The sequence below is a fragment of the Strigops habroptila genome, chromosome Z, assembly GCF_004027225.2.
Source record: "Strigops habroptila isolate Jane chromosome Z, bStrHab1.2.pri, whole genome shotgun sequence".
NCBI lineage: Eukaryota > Metazoa > Chordata > Aves > Psittaciformes > Psittacidae > Strigops > Strigops habroptila.
The window spans coordinates 46,564,529-46,579,133 of NC_044302.2; the positions used below are offsets into that span (position 1 = coordinate 46,564,529).

The following is a 14,605-nucleotide window of genomic DNA, read 5'->3' on the forward strand; positions in this document are numbered from 1 at the left end:
TACATGCTACCCTCATCCCCAACTTCTTCTCCGTCCAGCCTTGCCTCCATCACTCCTAGTTGATGGAAGTTTCTAAGGATGGTGATTTTTTAGAAGACAGATTTTTTTTTTACAGTTAACCCCTCATTATCCGCCTGAAGATAATCCTCCTCTAGATAAAATCCATGTGTGGCTAGGAGAGAAGCATATTTCTTGGTCTTGGTAGACTTTGGGAGGCAGAGTGGAAATTAAAATGGGATGGGAGACAGAGAAGCATATTCTCATCATGCTAAGGATGCTGAAAGGAGCTCTTCCTGCTCTGTACAGGGAGCTTCCTTACTCCAAGAGAAAATCTGCTATTTCTTGTACCCAGTGTGTTGTTCAGCAATGTAAAGCAAATAAATCTTTGGCATAACAAAGCCCAAGCTCCTGACTCAGTAAGAAGCAGGATAGGGAAGTCCTGCTGCTTTTTATTCTTAAACTTCATCCCAGGGAGCACGGGTATTTGTTCTGCTGAATGAGCAGCACAAGGATGGTTGCAATTTGAGGAGCAGCACTGCTTGCTATCCCTGGTTGACTGACCGACCGAAAAAAAACCTGGAAACCAGCTGCCCTGAGTCACAAGGAGTGCAGTGCTCCAGGCTTCCCATGAATGTGCTAAAATACAAGGATGTATTCCTGTTTTGAAGATGAGAGATTTTGTTGTGTAACATTCCCTCCAAATGCTAATGGGAGTCCCAGTCTACCCCAGTTTCAACCACAACGCAGGCCAAGCTATATAGGCATCATACACTGGTGTGGACCACTTCATGTAAAGCCACTTAACTTACGCCCTTTCCTGACACTGAGAACTTGACTTTGACCCCAACCATTAACTCACCACTGCCTACACAACCTGTGTATTTTGGGGCAGTAACTGATTTCTGGAGTTCATGGAAGTTAGGTGTGTTACTGTATGAATGACTTCATGGACGTCTTCATGTTGGGTATTAGGTCTCCACAAAATGTAATCTTTCACTTACTGCAGTAAATAAAAGCTCGGCTTAATCACACTAGGGACAAAGAACAGGTCACAGTTCAAAAGGCGAAAGAGAATAATAGGGTCCAGAAGTGTTTGGCTGACAACATATCCTCTAATGCAACAAATTTAAAAGCTATCCTAGCAAAGCTCATGAAGGTGTCATAAATCATGGTATTCGAAAGGCTTACTTAGTACATTATACAGATTGTTACTTAAAATGTAGAGACTCTACTGATACCAATCCTCTCATAAATAGGTTTTTTAAGCATTTTGCCATAGGATTTTTCCACAGGGTAGGTAATTTCAGTTACTTCAGTTACTCAGTGCTTACAGGACCATGTATACTCACCTTATTTGAGTTGCAAGAAGATTCTCTACCATGCACCCGCATTTACCCTCACTGGGAAGAAGCCAGGGTGAGGAGTGGATTTCACTCGACTCATCCACTTGTTCATAATCCTTAAATGTGCCTTGAAGAAGAAAGATTGATTCTTGGTATTCACATCAAAGAAATCCTTCTTTCTTATTCTTGCAGTCTGGTATTTTCAAACACATGTGTTTTTGACTGTGTTTCAGAAAGTAGGATACACTGCTGGGGTGATGGATCTGAGACCACAAAGCAAGTGCCTCAAAATGGTACCTGGAGATTTTGTCGGAAAAGGAGGTGGGCTTCTGGTGTTTTTCAGGCTATGAATCTTGTCCTGTAGGTGCCAGCTGAATGGAAAGAGTCACAGTGACATTTTTATTTCCAGCAATTCAAGCATTACACAACCTGAGTCAGGAGCAATTTCCAGGACCAAGAGGTTGTGTCAAACCCTGGGCTTAAGAAGTTCATCCTGACTAGCAAAAACTTTATGGCCTTCAGCAGAAAATAGTCCAAACAGGCCAGATTTTTAAAGCCTCTACTTTAAGTAGCTTAAGTATGTGGCTGCAAGCATGTGCAATTCAGCAGTAAGGCTCCCAGCACATAAAGTTGAACAGCTTTGAACCCTGACCTACTTCTTTCTGATCAACCTCAACATTTTACAACTTTCATGAGTGTTTTTGCTGAGAAGAAAAAAAAAAAAAAAAAACAAAAAACCAAAACCCAAAACCAAGTCATTTCAATGTATCTGTGTGGACTTCTGGTCAAACATTTAATAATGTGTCTTTTCTAACTCGACCTTCCTGCATAGCAAACGCTTCTGCAGTTCCTGTTAACCTTCACCAGGTGTATGGACCTACCTCAAAGAAAGAAAAAGTCTTTATTTCAGCCTTCATGCAGATCTGGTGAGATGGAGACTGAATATTGGCTCAAGGTCTTCTACAAACAGGCTCCAGGACAATTTGAACAGATCAGTCTCAGGTGGTATGCTTGTATGACTCTTCTTGCTGCCTTCACCTAGTGATATATTTGAATGGTGTATGTTCCTCTTCATTACCTATACTATCAAATAATTAAAAAAACCATCTTTTTTATTTTTTTAATTGCCATTATTCAACTAATTTTAAGCTCAAACACTCAATTGCAAGTCACTCTTCTAACACCTATGAGGAAAAAAAAATTGCCTATTTTAATCACTCACTGTTAAATTTCCAGTTGCTAAGTCAGTCCTCAAACTAGTGGGTCCCTTCCTCTATTCTACTGTGTTGGATAGCAGTAGCAGGTAAAACCATACAGTATGGACTGTTTCTAATTACAGTCTCATGTTTCCTCCTAATGAACAAAAAAATCTCCATTTTGTGCATTGCCTGTTAACCTCCGGAAAGGTCAGCGCCTCACTCCTGTAATGCAGCACACTTTTTTCCCTTCCATTTAACACAGTTATTGCTTTCTGGAAGGCAAGATGCTTCTTGCCTAGGCTGATACAGAATCAGGCCAGCCGTTTTGACTCCACTGATGTGTCTGAAGGCTCAGGGAAAAGTAATAAAATCTGACCTTAAGTGTAATAGCTGCCATGGACATTGCCTTAGCTACTCATCCATTGTGTGAAAAATTGTTGACTGATAAAGCATGTTATTTCCTATAAAAAATACTATCTACATACTCTTGGCTAGAAGATCTTGAGTCATATAGAGAAAGGACTTAAGGTATCACTAGTCCTGCAGAAACTGACGTGCATTACTTCTATCAATAAAACTACAGGAATCAGCAATCTATAGTCTTCTGCCTACCAGAAAGCTTCTTTCTGTCACAGACCAATAAAAGATGGGTTTGTGTCAGGAAATTTCAACCAATTTCACTTATTGTCAACTAACAATCTTCTAGTTATTGATTCTGGTATTGGGAAATAAAAACAAATAAACAAACACTTGGAGAAACATCTCAGATTTGTCCCCAACACCTATTCTCCTTCCTTTTTTGCTCTCTTTTCCACACTCACTCAGCCCCTTCCGTGATGCACTGGTGGCACAGGGAACTGAGTTGATGCATTGCTGTTTTTTTATGTTTGCTTTTCTCACTTCTGACTCCACCACCCCAATATGGGGTCCTCCACGGGCCAGTGTCCCCTCAGAGCTGTATGCCCTCCTGAGCATCCTCCCTGCCCCTGCTCAGGTGACTCTTCTCTGCCCTGTCTTGGAGGCTTTTCACTGCTGAAATCAAAAATTAATAAAACAAAATATGATGTGGCTCCATGTTTGGTTTACGACACAGCTCAAAAGCCAGAACTGGAGCTATTTCTGGTTTCTCTTAGTGCCAAGGATGTCACTATCAGGGCAAGCACGTCTCCAAAGAGTTATCATGGAAATTACCAGACCTCCCTCTGCATTTTGGACACCTTCTTCATACTAAAATAAATGAGATATGGGCACCCAGAAATCTTTGAAAATCACAGTCCGCGCCAGCCAGCTTCTGGCAGCTGCTCAAAAAAGCAGATGTGCTGTCAGGGAAGGTGTGCTTGTCTGTAAGAAATATGGGGTTAGACTTTCATTGGGTTTAAAGCGGCTTTAGTTAATGAGGTCAAGGAGTCTGTTCCCCCACTCTGCTGACATGAAACAAATAGCTTTCTACTTGTTTTTCATTGTAGCCCTTGCTCTGTCTGCACTGTGCAGGCAGCACAAAGGAACTACAAGAACATTTGCAAACAAATGCTGCAAATATTACATGTGGGTTTGTAAACACAAGCAGTGATTCAAACCTGAATGGCAACAGATAGTAGCAGGCAGCCAGGCCTTCAATTATTAACTAATGAGGCTGAGTTGACCCCACGTCTTTCCTCTGTGTTTGCGTGAGGTGGAGAGGGGGCATTTCACCATTTCACTGAGAGTGAAGCATCGGCCTGATCAGAAAGTGGTGTTGTGGCAGCCAGCCAGCAGAGCACTTGTAAGGGTGCAGCAGCTGGGTTTCTGAATTATGTAGGCTTAGGTCCCGGGGAGGTGGGCAAAACCTTGAGATGTCTCCATCACACTGGCTTACTCTTCCTTAGCAGGCAACTGAACCAAACCTATGTATCTGCTTCCATCTAGGATGCCCAAGAGTGTCGTCTCCCTCTATGCCAGAAAGACACACGAGGGTTTACCACAGCTCCCTTGTACACCCAAGGTCTGTGGGCTGGATCGTAGATACCCCACAGTGACCCAAGTGGAATGGAGAATGAGATGGTGGGGTGAATCCCATCCTTACAGCCTGGTTTCCAGGTCGGAGGTGAGCATGGGTCACAAATAACCCTAAGACACAGTGCTCAACTCAAGAAGGAGAAAATCACCCAGAGCACCCATCTGTGTTCTGATGAAGTAAAAGAGGTGCCTAGAAAAAAGAGCTGCCAGCTCTGACACTGATATCCCTGCCTCTCCCCATCCCAGCTTGCCTTTGTACTCCTTCATTCATGCTAAGGAGGATGGACAGAGGATGGACACCAAAATCTCCCTCTGCCACCTGACCTCCGTTTCTTCCTCAGTGTGACCCTGCCCCAAAAAAGCTGTCTAACTGCTACATAACTTTACCTGATAGCCAATCCCCACCAACACCAAGGAAATTTGTGGGAGCTAGGTAAAAAAGTGGACACAAAGGCCCCAGGGAATAGAAGAAAGCAGAGCTTGTCTCCAAAGGTCTTGTGAGCAGTCCGAATCCACACTTCTCCACTTCTTTCCCCCTATTTTCTTTTTTATTTTACTTTATTTTTAGCTTGCTTAATAAGTACAACCTTAAAAGAACTGAAATAGAAGTAAAAGAAGAAACAAGAGACTTGGCTTCAGTTCTGGCACTACATACTGGAGCCCTTCCAGCATCTCAAAAGTAGGTGTACAGCAGAAATCCAGATTTGGTAGAAAGCTTTTGCTTGTTGCTAGCCTAACATGTAGGATTTTTTTTTAATTATTTATGTATTTTCAAGGCTCCCTGTCCATGAGCTCTCTTCAGATATGGGCACCAGAGTCAAGCCACAGAGGACAGAGGTTTGTCACTGAACTACACCAGGTTTGCGACAAAGGGTGGCTGCAGAGCCACAGTGGAAATGCCGCCAGTGTTGGAGTTGAGTGTGGGAGCTGAGAGCAAGTTTACAGAGGAGGTGTGTAAGCCAGGAAAATGAATGCGCCTGAGGCAACATACCCAAGAAATGGATTCCTACACTGTTCATTAAACCTAAGACCGGGAAGATTATTGTAATAGGTATTATGTTTATTGAAGGAGGCGTGCACTCTGTGGGTACAGTGTATCTCCCAGTGCCTGACATTGTTCCTGTATTTTCACATATCTAGAAGGAACTTCTCACTATATACATACACCTATGATTATTTTTTGTCCTCAATATTCATCACTGGATAACCCCATTGACTAACGGATTGTCACCTGGACTGAATTTTCCTGTGCCTTAGAAGAGTATATTGTGTGTGGGTCCTGCATACATTATGTAAATGGGAGCACTGAGAAAACAGCATGAAATGTGTTCATCAGCTTGACAGCCAGAGGTGTTGCACACCTACAGGTCTTTTCTAAGGCCGCTGGAAAGTGGAGGTTGAGATACATCTCCTCTTTTGCATTGTGAGGACTGAATAATTTATCAGGGGGTTATTGAAGGTTTTTAATGGTGCAATCAAATCATTATAAGCAAAAAGCAACAAAATCAAATTCAGAAGAATGAAAGCATCAGTTCATTAATGGAACAGTTCCAGCCATCTGGCATTCATATGTTCTGCATTGGGGTTGTTATTATGCAGACATAAATGACCCAATCTTACCTTCAAGCAAGAGTTTCATTACCTAAATATATCCAAATTCTTTACTGTTTGGCTAATATTACAGGTTCTATTCTGTGGTTTGGATGGGGCCTTTTTCCAGTTTTGTTCTGCTAAACTTCAGCCCTACACCACTTCTCCTTTGCTGGCATGTCTGTTTCCCATCCGACTGTGGACATAGCACCTCTTGGAAAAGTTTTAGTCGTTCATGATGCCAAAGCTTTGGAAAAGAGAGAAATGGGAAAACTATATTTCAGTGAAACTAACTTAGACACTGATGATAATATTGTCATTCAAATGAAATGCAGTTCTAATGTATGACTGAGGTTTTCACTTGCCGTTATTGATTTTTTTTAAATTATAGCTCCAGCAACTCTTCAAAGATCTGACATATGAACAGACCAAACTGAAAGTGAAGTTACATACAGTACAGCGGTATCCAGCAGACTTTATGCTGTAAAGAAGTATGACATTCAATTTATTAGAGGAAAAATATCATTCAGTTCCAGGTGAAAGCGCACAGACAGGATAGATAATGTATTTTGGATGCTGTCTGCTAAATAACGATCTCTGTTAGGGCAGGATTTTGTATTCACTGGACCTCTCAGAGCCAGAGGGGTGGGTGCTGGAGAGGAGTGTTAAAGTAGTGAACCCACTGGCTGCCGCTGTGCTTGTTGAGGGTAAAGCTTTCCCTTGCCTCCCTGTACCCTCATGAGAAGGAGGATTTCAGTTCTTTCATGGCAGACTGAGGCCCTGCGCTTGCTGAAGAGACAAATCAGGACAGCAATCTCCATTAGGTCTTCCATCGACACCTACAAATAAATGCTGTTTCTTAGAGAACCTGGAAAACAAAATGCTGATGGAGTAGCAGTGTACAAGCAGCTGCTTGGGCGTTTAGGCATCTTGTGTAAATGCACAACTTCCCAAAACAGTGGTGGTTACCCAGCACCAGGCTCCTGCGAGGCACACCTCGGAGCCAAAGGACGGATGCCACATGGGGCTGTTCAGTGCTGCTGTTTTCCCACTGGAGACACACATCCCTGTCCTCTCCCTGCTGCTTCCCCCACATGGAACCTGCAGCCATCCCCATCTCTGTCGTTACCCCAGAACTCACAGCTCCTCCTTGATGTGTCTCGTGTCCATGGTGGTGAAACTGTGACAGCCAGCTTCCTGGCCTCCCACCCTAAAAGGCAGCCTCTGCCCCTATGCCCTTCTCCAAACAAGCACTATATGCTTCACACAGCCATCAGTTCTTGTGTGCTCCAGTGCCTGATGCTACATGAGTCATAAGATTATGAACAATAAAGCTGAGTTTTACGGTCCCGTGTGAGTTATTACTGCATTTGCCACTAATGCCTTGAGCTCTTTTGCACTTCTGACAATAACTTGCCTGAAGCATCTTACAAATCCTGGTGCAACCATTTCAGGGCAACACAAACCATGCAAGTGCCAGGATAAATCCAGAAGCCCTCTCACAAAGAGCCAGCATGACAGTACTTGGGCGGATGCTGCTCTCGTTTCTGGCATTAGGCTGCTCTAAACAGCCTGTTCTGATGCAGATCTTGCCATGGACACTATGCGGAACAACCACCTCCTCTGCTTTTATGGGCACATCTGTAACCCTGAATATGCTCAGGCACCTGTGGGCACCCACTTTTCCCTCTATCATGGCTTTGCAGCCCTCCTGTTAGGGGCTGGGGCAGAAAGCCATAAAAAGCCAAATCTTGGCTTATAAGGAGCCGTACAGCCATGTTAGCTTTTCAGGAACCAGCTACGCTGCAGAAGAATTAGGACAAATACAGGTCTGAGCAGCATTAGGCTGAGCCGTGGGGAGAAAGGGGCTGAATGAAAAAAGATGTTTTCTGCCTTTAGAGCTCTCCAGGATTTGGAAGAGTTCATGGTTCGCAGGACATCGTGCACTGCTGCTGTAAATACATAATAGAAGGCGAGAGGAGACTCAACGAGGGCAGAAGCACTGCAACAAACAAAGATGTTGTGGCTTTATGGATAAGGCTGATTTCTGTCTGTGGGACTTCTGATGTGTCTGAAGTCGCTCCGGAGAATAGTGTGTTTTCTGATTGTGGGTAATGTTTTGGGGTTTTCTGATTGTGGGTAATTTGCTCAAATTCCTCTGTATCCTGTTCTGAACAGATCCCCTACACCTAAGCACTGGGCTTCGGGTAGTCTGTATATAACAAATGAGTAAAAAGTCAAACTCCAGAAAGCGCTTATTCTGCGTGCATTGCTGGAGCTGTTCTTTGTAATGTAGCATGTGCTTTAGCAATGGACTATCGACAGTGCTATTTTAGGAAACTGGAACATACTTAATAGTGATCAATAAAAAGTGTACGCTGAAGATACTTTTCAAGTTCTCTAATTATTCCTATCTCAGATAATGCTGAAGTTTGACACTTTCTCCCCCTTTCCCCCCCACCCCGGTACTACTAATTGTGGACTCCTCTAACACTTCCTTCAAAGCATCCACTGCACTGAAAAATTCGGCACATTTCCAATCCAAAGTGAAATTATCCATTGGCAAAAGAACACCACAGTATGCTGCATAGAGAAGTGACAGAGTGAAGAGACATCTTAACTGTAAATTCCCTGATTTTTATTTTTTTTTAATTAAAAACACCAGAGGTACTTTCCCAGACTGAAGAGGAATTAACTTTTCTGTATCTGCATGACTAATCTTGCAGACGCTCAGTTGAAACTGTACGAACGCTGAGAACTAAATATAAATATATCAATGTGTGTACATGTTAAGCATACTTATGATTTGAATCAATTCACAAAATTGAGCACATGAAACTTACGTGGCTTGTTCTGGAAACAGACGTAAAAGGATGTGAAAACTACTTCCCTATCTAATGTGATTCAGTACATCTGTGTGTGATTACTGAAACACATTTCAGACAATGGAGCAGCACAGCCAAGTCTCATAGAAGTTACATTCATTAAACTATGTGTCAGACATGTGATCTTCCCTGGATCCTCAATATTTGCTTTTTTCTAAGATTTACTAAAGATTCCCTATATTTCCTAGTTACAGCAAGAGAGGAGGACTGAGAATTAATTATATTAGCCTTGAAGAAATGATAAGTAACTTGACTGTTTCAGGGCTGAGCAAGCATGTCTGAAGTCACTAACAGAAATAAAAGCAACTGAAAAAAACATTGCTGCTCTAACTACATCAGTTCACTGAAAGTGGATTCAGAAATACTGGGGGTTTTTTTTAATGTGTGTCATCATTTTGATGTCATAAAATTCCATCTCATGCACAGATCAGCCTTTCCTCATGAGCACAAGACTGCTATTTTCCTTCAATTGTCAGTAGCTACAGTTATTACTGAGGTGGTCCTAAGCAGCAAATCTGAGTAACCATACTAGGTGAGATATTTTTATGGAGGCTAGCTAGTGGTAATTCCCAATTTGCAGATGCAGCAGCTCTTCGCACCAAATGTCTTCATACCTGCATGATCCGCCTGACACATGCTCCTACATGCTTGAGGTAGTAGGTATCACCATGGAGACGTAAGTCCTTTCAGCTCATCCTTTCCTTGAAGCTTTGGTGATGTTTAAGTTATTCTTCATTGTTACAGTGGTATCTGAGCAACTGGCCAAGCAAGGACAGGAACTGTAGATATGTGCAGGCAGTTCCTGTCCCAAGAAGCTGTGTAAAATTTGGTTTATGATGAAGCTACATAAGGAAAGCATATTGCCATAGCAATAACTTCTACATTCTGAAGACCTGCTTTTCAACCAGTGGGTCGTGCAAGCCATCCCATTTCTGCTGCCAGAGGAAGGCACCGGTGCAGTTTGAGCAAACTGCACTAAGCCTGAAGTTGGTGTTCAACAGCCTGTGCATAGATAGAAAGCTATCAAGACCTGTCACAGTACTTAGTGTATGGATGTTTAACCAGGTATTAGAGCTTGTAACAGAACATGATTCTTGGTTACTCTTGCAAACATGGGTAGCTCACTTTGAAAACAGGTAAAGGATGAAAACAAACATTTTCGAAAGTTAATGGCCTGCTGAATACTTAACAAGACTTTTCAGCATGTTGAAGCCTAGTCACTATGCTAAACCACAGGGCTGAATACAAAACCAAGGACCAGCGTTGTGTGGGGACAAAACATCTGTGTTCTTGAAATGCATGTACGTACATACATAACCATTTTTGATACACACACAGAAAACACTTGACTGCTCACACTGATGCTGAAAACCCTTCTAATAACAATACCTGTGACTGATACAGCAGATATTTTCAGTAGCTGTGGAAGCCAGTGTCACTACTATGTTGGTGGTACACAAGTGAATACCTGACTTGAGGAGAACTATCTCTGCTGCTTTCTGGTTCCCTGGGAAGCATAATAAGTACTTTAAATGGCTTGGTCTTTCATTATGCGTTTTTTACTGCTGGAGGCATTGCTGTCTTGCCTAACTGTAAGCAATCTCTCTAAAAATCTCTATAGGGGTTAGAAGCACCTAGCCGTTTTAACCGCTGAACACTTAAGTGCTGTACAGCATACACTGTCTTTTCACTTGATGCATGCACATGCAAAAGCGGCCTCTAGATGCTCCTGCAATCCAACTAAATCAGACTATTTCACAATAAGAACCGAGAGTGGCTGGCGGGAGGTGGGGGAGTGGAGGAAGAAGTAATTTGAACCAGGTTTTGTAAAATAATATAACTCTTCTAAGTCTGGAAAAGTATCCACTGTGCAACCCTGCCTTTTTCCAACTACATGGGTTTGGTGAGCCTACGGACTGATGCTTCCTGCTCCCGAACGGCTCTTGCCGACATCGGCAGGAGGTCCGAGGACTCTCAGGAGAGATCTCTTTGCTCCAGATCCATCTGCACACCACGGCCGGGCAGCCCTTGCCCCGAACCGCCCTTCCTCGAGGTACCCTTCGCTACGGGCCGCGCTCCGGGTGGCAGCCGGGCAGCCGGGAGCAGAGCGGGATGCCGCCGCTCTTTGCGCGCCGCCCGCCTCTCTCCAGAGCTGCACCGGGGCAGGAGCGGGGCCCGGCGAGGCGGACCGGGGCGCACCTGGGCCCCCGCCCGGCGGAGGCGGGAGCAGCGGGGCGGAGGGAGCCCGTCCTCCCTCCCACCCTCCCTCGTTCCCTCCCGTCCCTGCCCCCTCCCCCTCATCCCTCCCTCTCTGCGCGCCGGCGGTGGCGGTACGCTCGCTCCGTCGCTCCGTCCGCGCCCGCGCAGCCCCGCTCAGCGCCCGCAGGTAAGCGCCCAGCGGAGCGGATGGGACAGGGGGTCCCGCCTGGGGGAAGCTGTCCGCTTCCCTCTCCCCGCGGGCTCTGTGTCCATGGCGCCTTTTTTCCCTCCTCTTTTTGGGTGGTTTCTTCAGTATTTCGGACAGTGGTGCGAACTTTGACGGGTGTGCGGCAGGGTAAGGGGGAGGCGCAGCGACGGGGTCCGGCAGGGGACGCGTTAGGGACGGGCCTTAACGAGCTGCTGGCGTCGGGTCAGGCGGCTGTGCCTGCAGGACTAACATCTCCGAGGTTGGCGTGGAGTAAGTGATGGACACTTGTTTGATTAAGGGACGCTAACAGTACAGCCGCTGTTCACTTACTTAGGGGTTGTCCTGATTTTTAATCTTTATTTATTTATTTTTTCTTCCTTGAAGTCTCTTTGGATTTACTTACACCAAATTAAGGCAGTGGAAAAAGTCCTAGCTAAAAAAATGGTTGCCACCTCTCTCTCCTCACTTCCTCAGTCCTCCGGACGAAGAGCCTGTGAAAGTCAGATGGGAGCTATGTCCCTGTATCCATGGGGTTCACAAAGGTGAAGGACAGGGAGAGGATGAATGGCAAAGGCAAGGCATGGAGTATTAGGGAGAGACCGGGAGAGTGGGGAGCAGGGGGGATGCTTTCGGACAAAAGCCATTAGCAAACTGAAGAAGAGAGAGGTGGAACCAGAGGGACCAAGTTTCTTCCTCTCACTCCGTTCTGCATGTTCTTTTTAAACAGCTCTACAATGGGAACCACCTCAAAAACCTTCTTCCTATGGAAATGAGGGGAAAGATTTCTGCATAGCCCTTTGTCAAAAAACTGTTGGAATGTCTAAACTTTTTTTCCTTGTGAGTTTCTCTGTGAAACAAGCTCACACCTTTCGTATTTCAGTTGTCTGTGAATAAATGAGAAGCTGCTCAAATCCCCCCTTCCTTTTCTTTCCTTTTTTTTTTTTTTTTTTCTTTCTTTGCAGCAGTTTTTGGTTTGTGGGTTTTTTGGTTTTTTTTTTTTTTTGGAAGATTCAAGGTTGAATAGCTTGCAGGAGCCCTTGTAGGCAACCTGTGCTCCCAAAGTTTTGGGGATTGGAGTAGCTGCAGTCTTTCACCTCAAAGATCTGCTGCAACTCTATCAAAGAAAGCCTCTTGCATGCAAAGTCAGGGTTGGTGTGTTGTACCATTTGGTCTAAAATGAGTCACTCTCAGGTCTGAGAGTCATGTTTCAATTTGGCAGCCAGGACTGCGTGCCATGCAGCCTGTTACTCTTGTGCGAGGCTGGGGTATACGGTAGTACTAAAATAATGTGTTCTGGCAATTTCAGCGGTGGACTGAAGCGGTGCTCTGTGTGCACGGGCTAAGTGCAGTTCTGTCCTGCAGCTCGCTAATGCAGGCTGTAGGCGTGCCGTGTGCTTCTCCTTAACTGATATGCACTCGGATTTACAAGGCAACTTGATAGGCATGTGTATTTTTATTAAATATTAACTACACAAAATCAAATGCTGTCTTTCTCCGGAAAAGATTGACACTGTCTTTCTCCAGAAAAGATTGACACTGTCTCATCCTGTGCAGTTGTACATGAACTGTGGTGGTTCTGGCATTTCAGAAGCAAATAACTAAGGAAATGTTATTTAGGAATGCTGGGAAACACTGTTTCATGCTCAGTGTAGTGTTGTCCTTATCACTCGCTGTTACAGGTTGCACTAGTTAGACCCTTGGCTGCTATAAACCTTGTTCTCGGAAGTTACTAAAAGTGGTGCTGGTTGGAGAGAGGAAAATACTGACTGGTGCCTGCTTTCTTTTCCTCCCCTCTTCCAAACAAATACTGAGGGTAGAAAGGTTAAACAGGTTTTGAGACACAGCACATGGGAAATAAATAAAAAATTGAAGAAATGCTATACTGAGCACCTAGCTATAATATATGAGCATCATGTGCAAGTAACAGATGATCTTATCACTGTGTTCAAAGATACTTATGGCTGCATGGTTTTCATCAGTAGCTGTGGGAGATTGTAAGTAAAATATAATTCCTTCTCTGCTAAGAAATGGGAAAAATAAAAATCTGCCTTTAACTTGGTCTTGTAGTAGGTGTCACACAGTGAAACCGTGTGGGAATCCAGGAGGGAGTGTTTAAGAAAGTGTTTTGCTCTGGAGCTGAAACTTAGGTGGGACTTAACACAGGATTGGCTTTTACGTTGCTTTGATGAGCCATTAGTGATATCTTATGAATAGTTAACTGTTTCTCAGTAGCCTCCCCATATTGACTTGCTGTGTCAATATTCAGAGGTTTAAACGAAAGTATTAGTTCTCAGTAGCTTTTGTCTTTGGGAGACCACCACCATCTTACCTTTGAGTACCCAGCAGTTTTGTGCATCAGCTCCTAGAGGTAAGCTTCCTCCTCCAGATGTCTGAAGAGCTGGCTTTGAGCACCTCTAGGTGGTGACCTGCCAGCACTTGCTGATTGCTATTACCCTGTCGTTTGCTTTGCATGTGGCTTCTTTATTGTATGGGCACAGAGGAAAACCGAGAGCAGCTCTGTCGCCAACAGGACTGGCTGAGGAGCTCTCACATACGTTGCTTGTGATCTTGGTGATGTCCAAGGACACCTAGAAATTTGAGAGTGGGAACAGGTTGTACAGTGAGGCTGTTGTCCTTTTCATTATCATTTCCATTCCAAAATTGGAATTTCTTACATTTGGGGGATTTCCTCCATTTCATAAAGGAAAGTGCATGTAATTTAAGGGACACTTCAAGTCAGTTTAAATCCATCTAAACAGGTTATTTGAACTGCAGCCTCTACAAGTAATGCTAGGGAGAAGAAGCATACAAGTGTTTTACTGAAAGGAGCATAAAGCAAACAATATTTTATCATGTATTTCACTGCTTCTTCCCTAACACTGAGTATTATTCTTTTGAACAGTTTAGTGGTACGAAAAGAAGAAGAAACAAACTTTTGAAAAAGTAAACAGTGTGGTTGTATAAAAATAAACAAACCCACGGAAATTATCAAAAGGCAATGCTAATAGCTGGAAAAAAAATTTGCACTCTTTTTTTTTTTTGTTCTTCTGTCCTTTTCTTTCAGGTTGCTTTCTCTTCAGGTAAGAAATCATTTTAAGTCTTAAGATTTAATGATAATTGAGGTGGTAATGGCTTGAACTGGTAGTAATTATGTAGCATCCCGTGAGTGTGTTTGACTTTGCTTTT

General features: G+C 43.8%; 1 protein-coding gene across 7 annotated transcripts in view; it reads left to right on the forward strand.

Annotated features, from left to right (window-relative positions):
* Window positions 1-10,897: 10,897 nt before the first annotated feature.
* LPAR1 (lysophosphatidic acid receptor 1) overlaps window positions 10,898-14,605 on the forward strand; it is a 72,447-nt gene continuing 68,739 nt past the window's right edge. Inside the window, exon 1 of one of the 7 annotated variants that reach the window (XM_030471179.1) lies at window positions 10,898-11,065. The gene's annotated coding sequence lies outside the window, so the exon portion shown is untranslated. Of the gene's footprint in view, window positions 11,066-11,299; window positions 11,399-11,544; window positions 11,567-11,599; window positions 11,690-13,392; window positions 13,414-13,647; window positions 13,788-13,958; window positions 14,500-14,605 lie in introns of those variants that run through there. The other 6 variants (XM_030471177.1, XM_030471184.1, XM_030471178.1 and 3 more) reach the window with 6 other exon arrangements.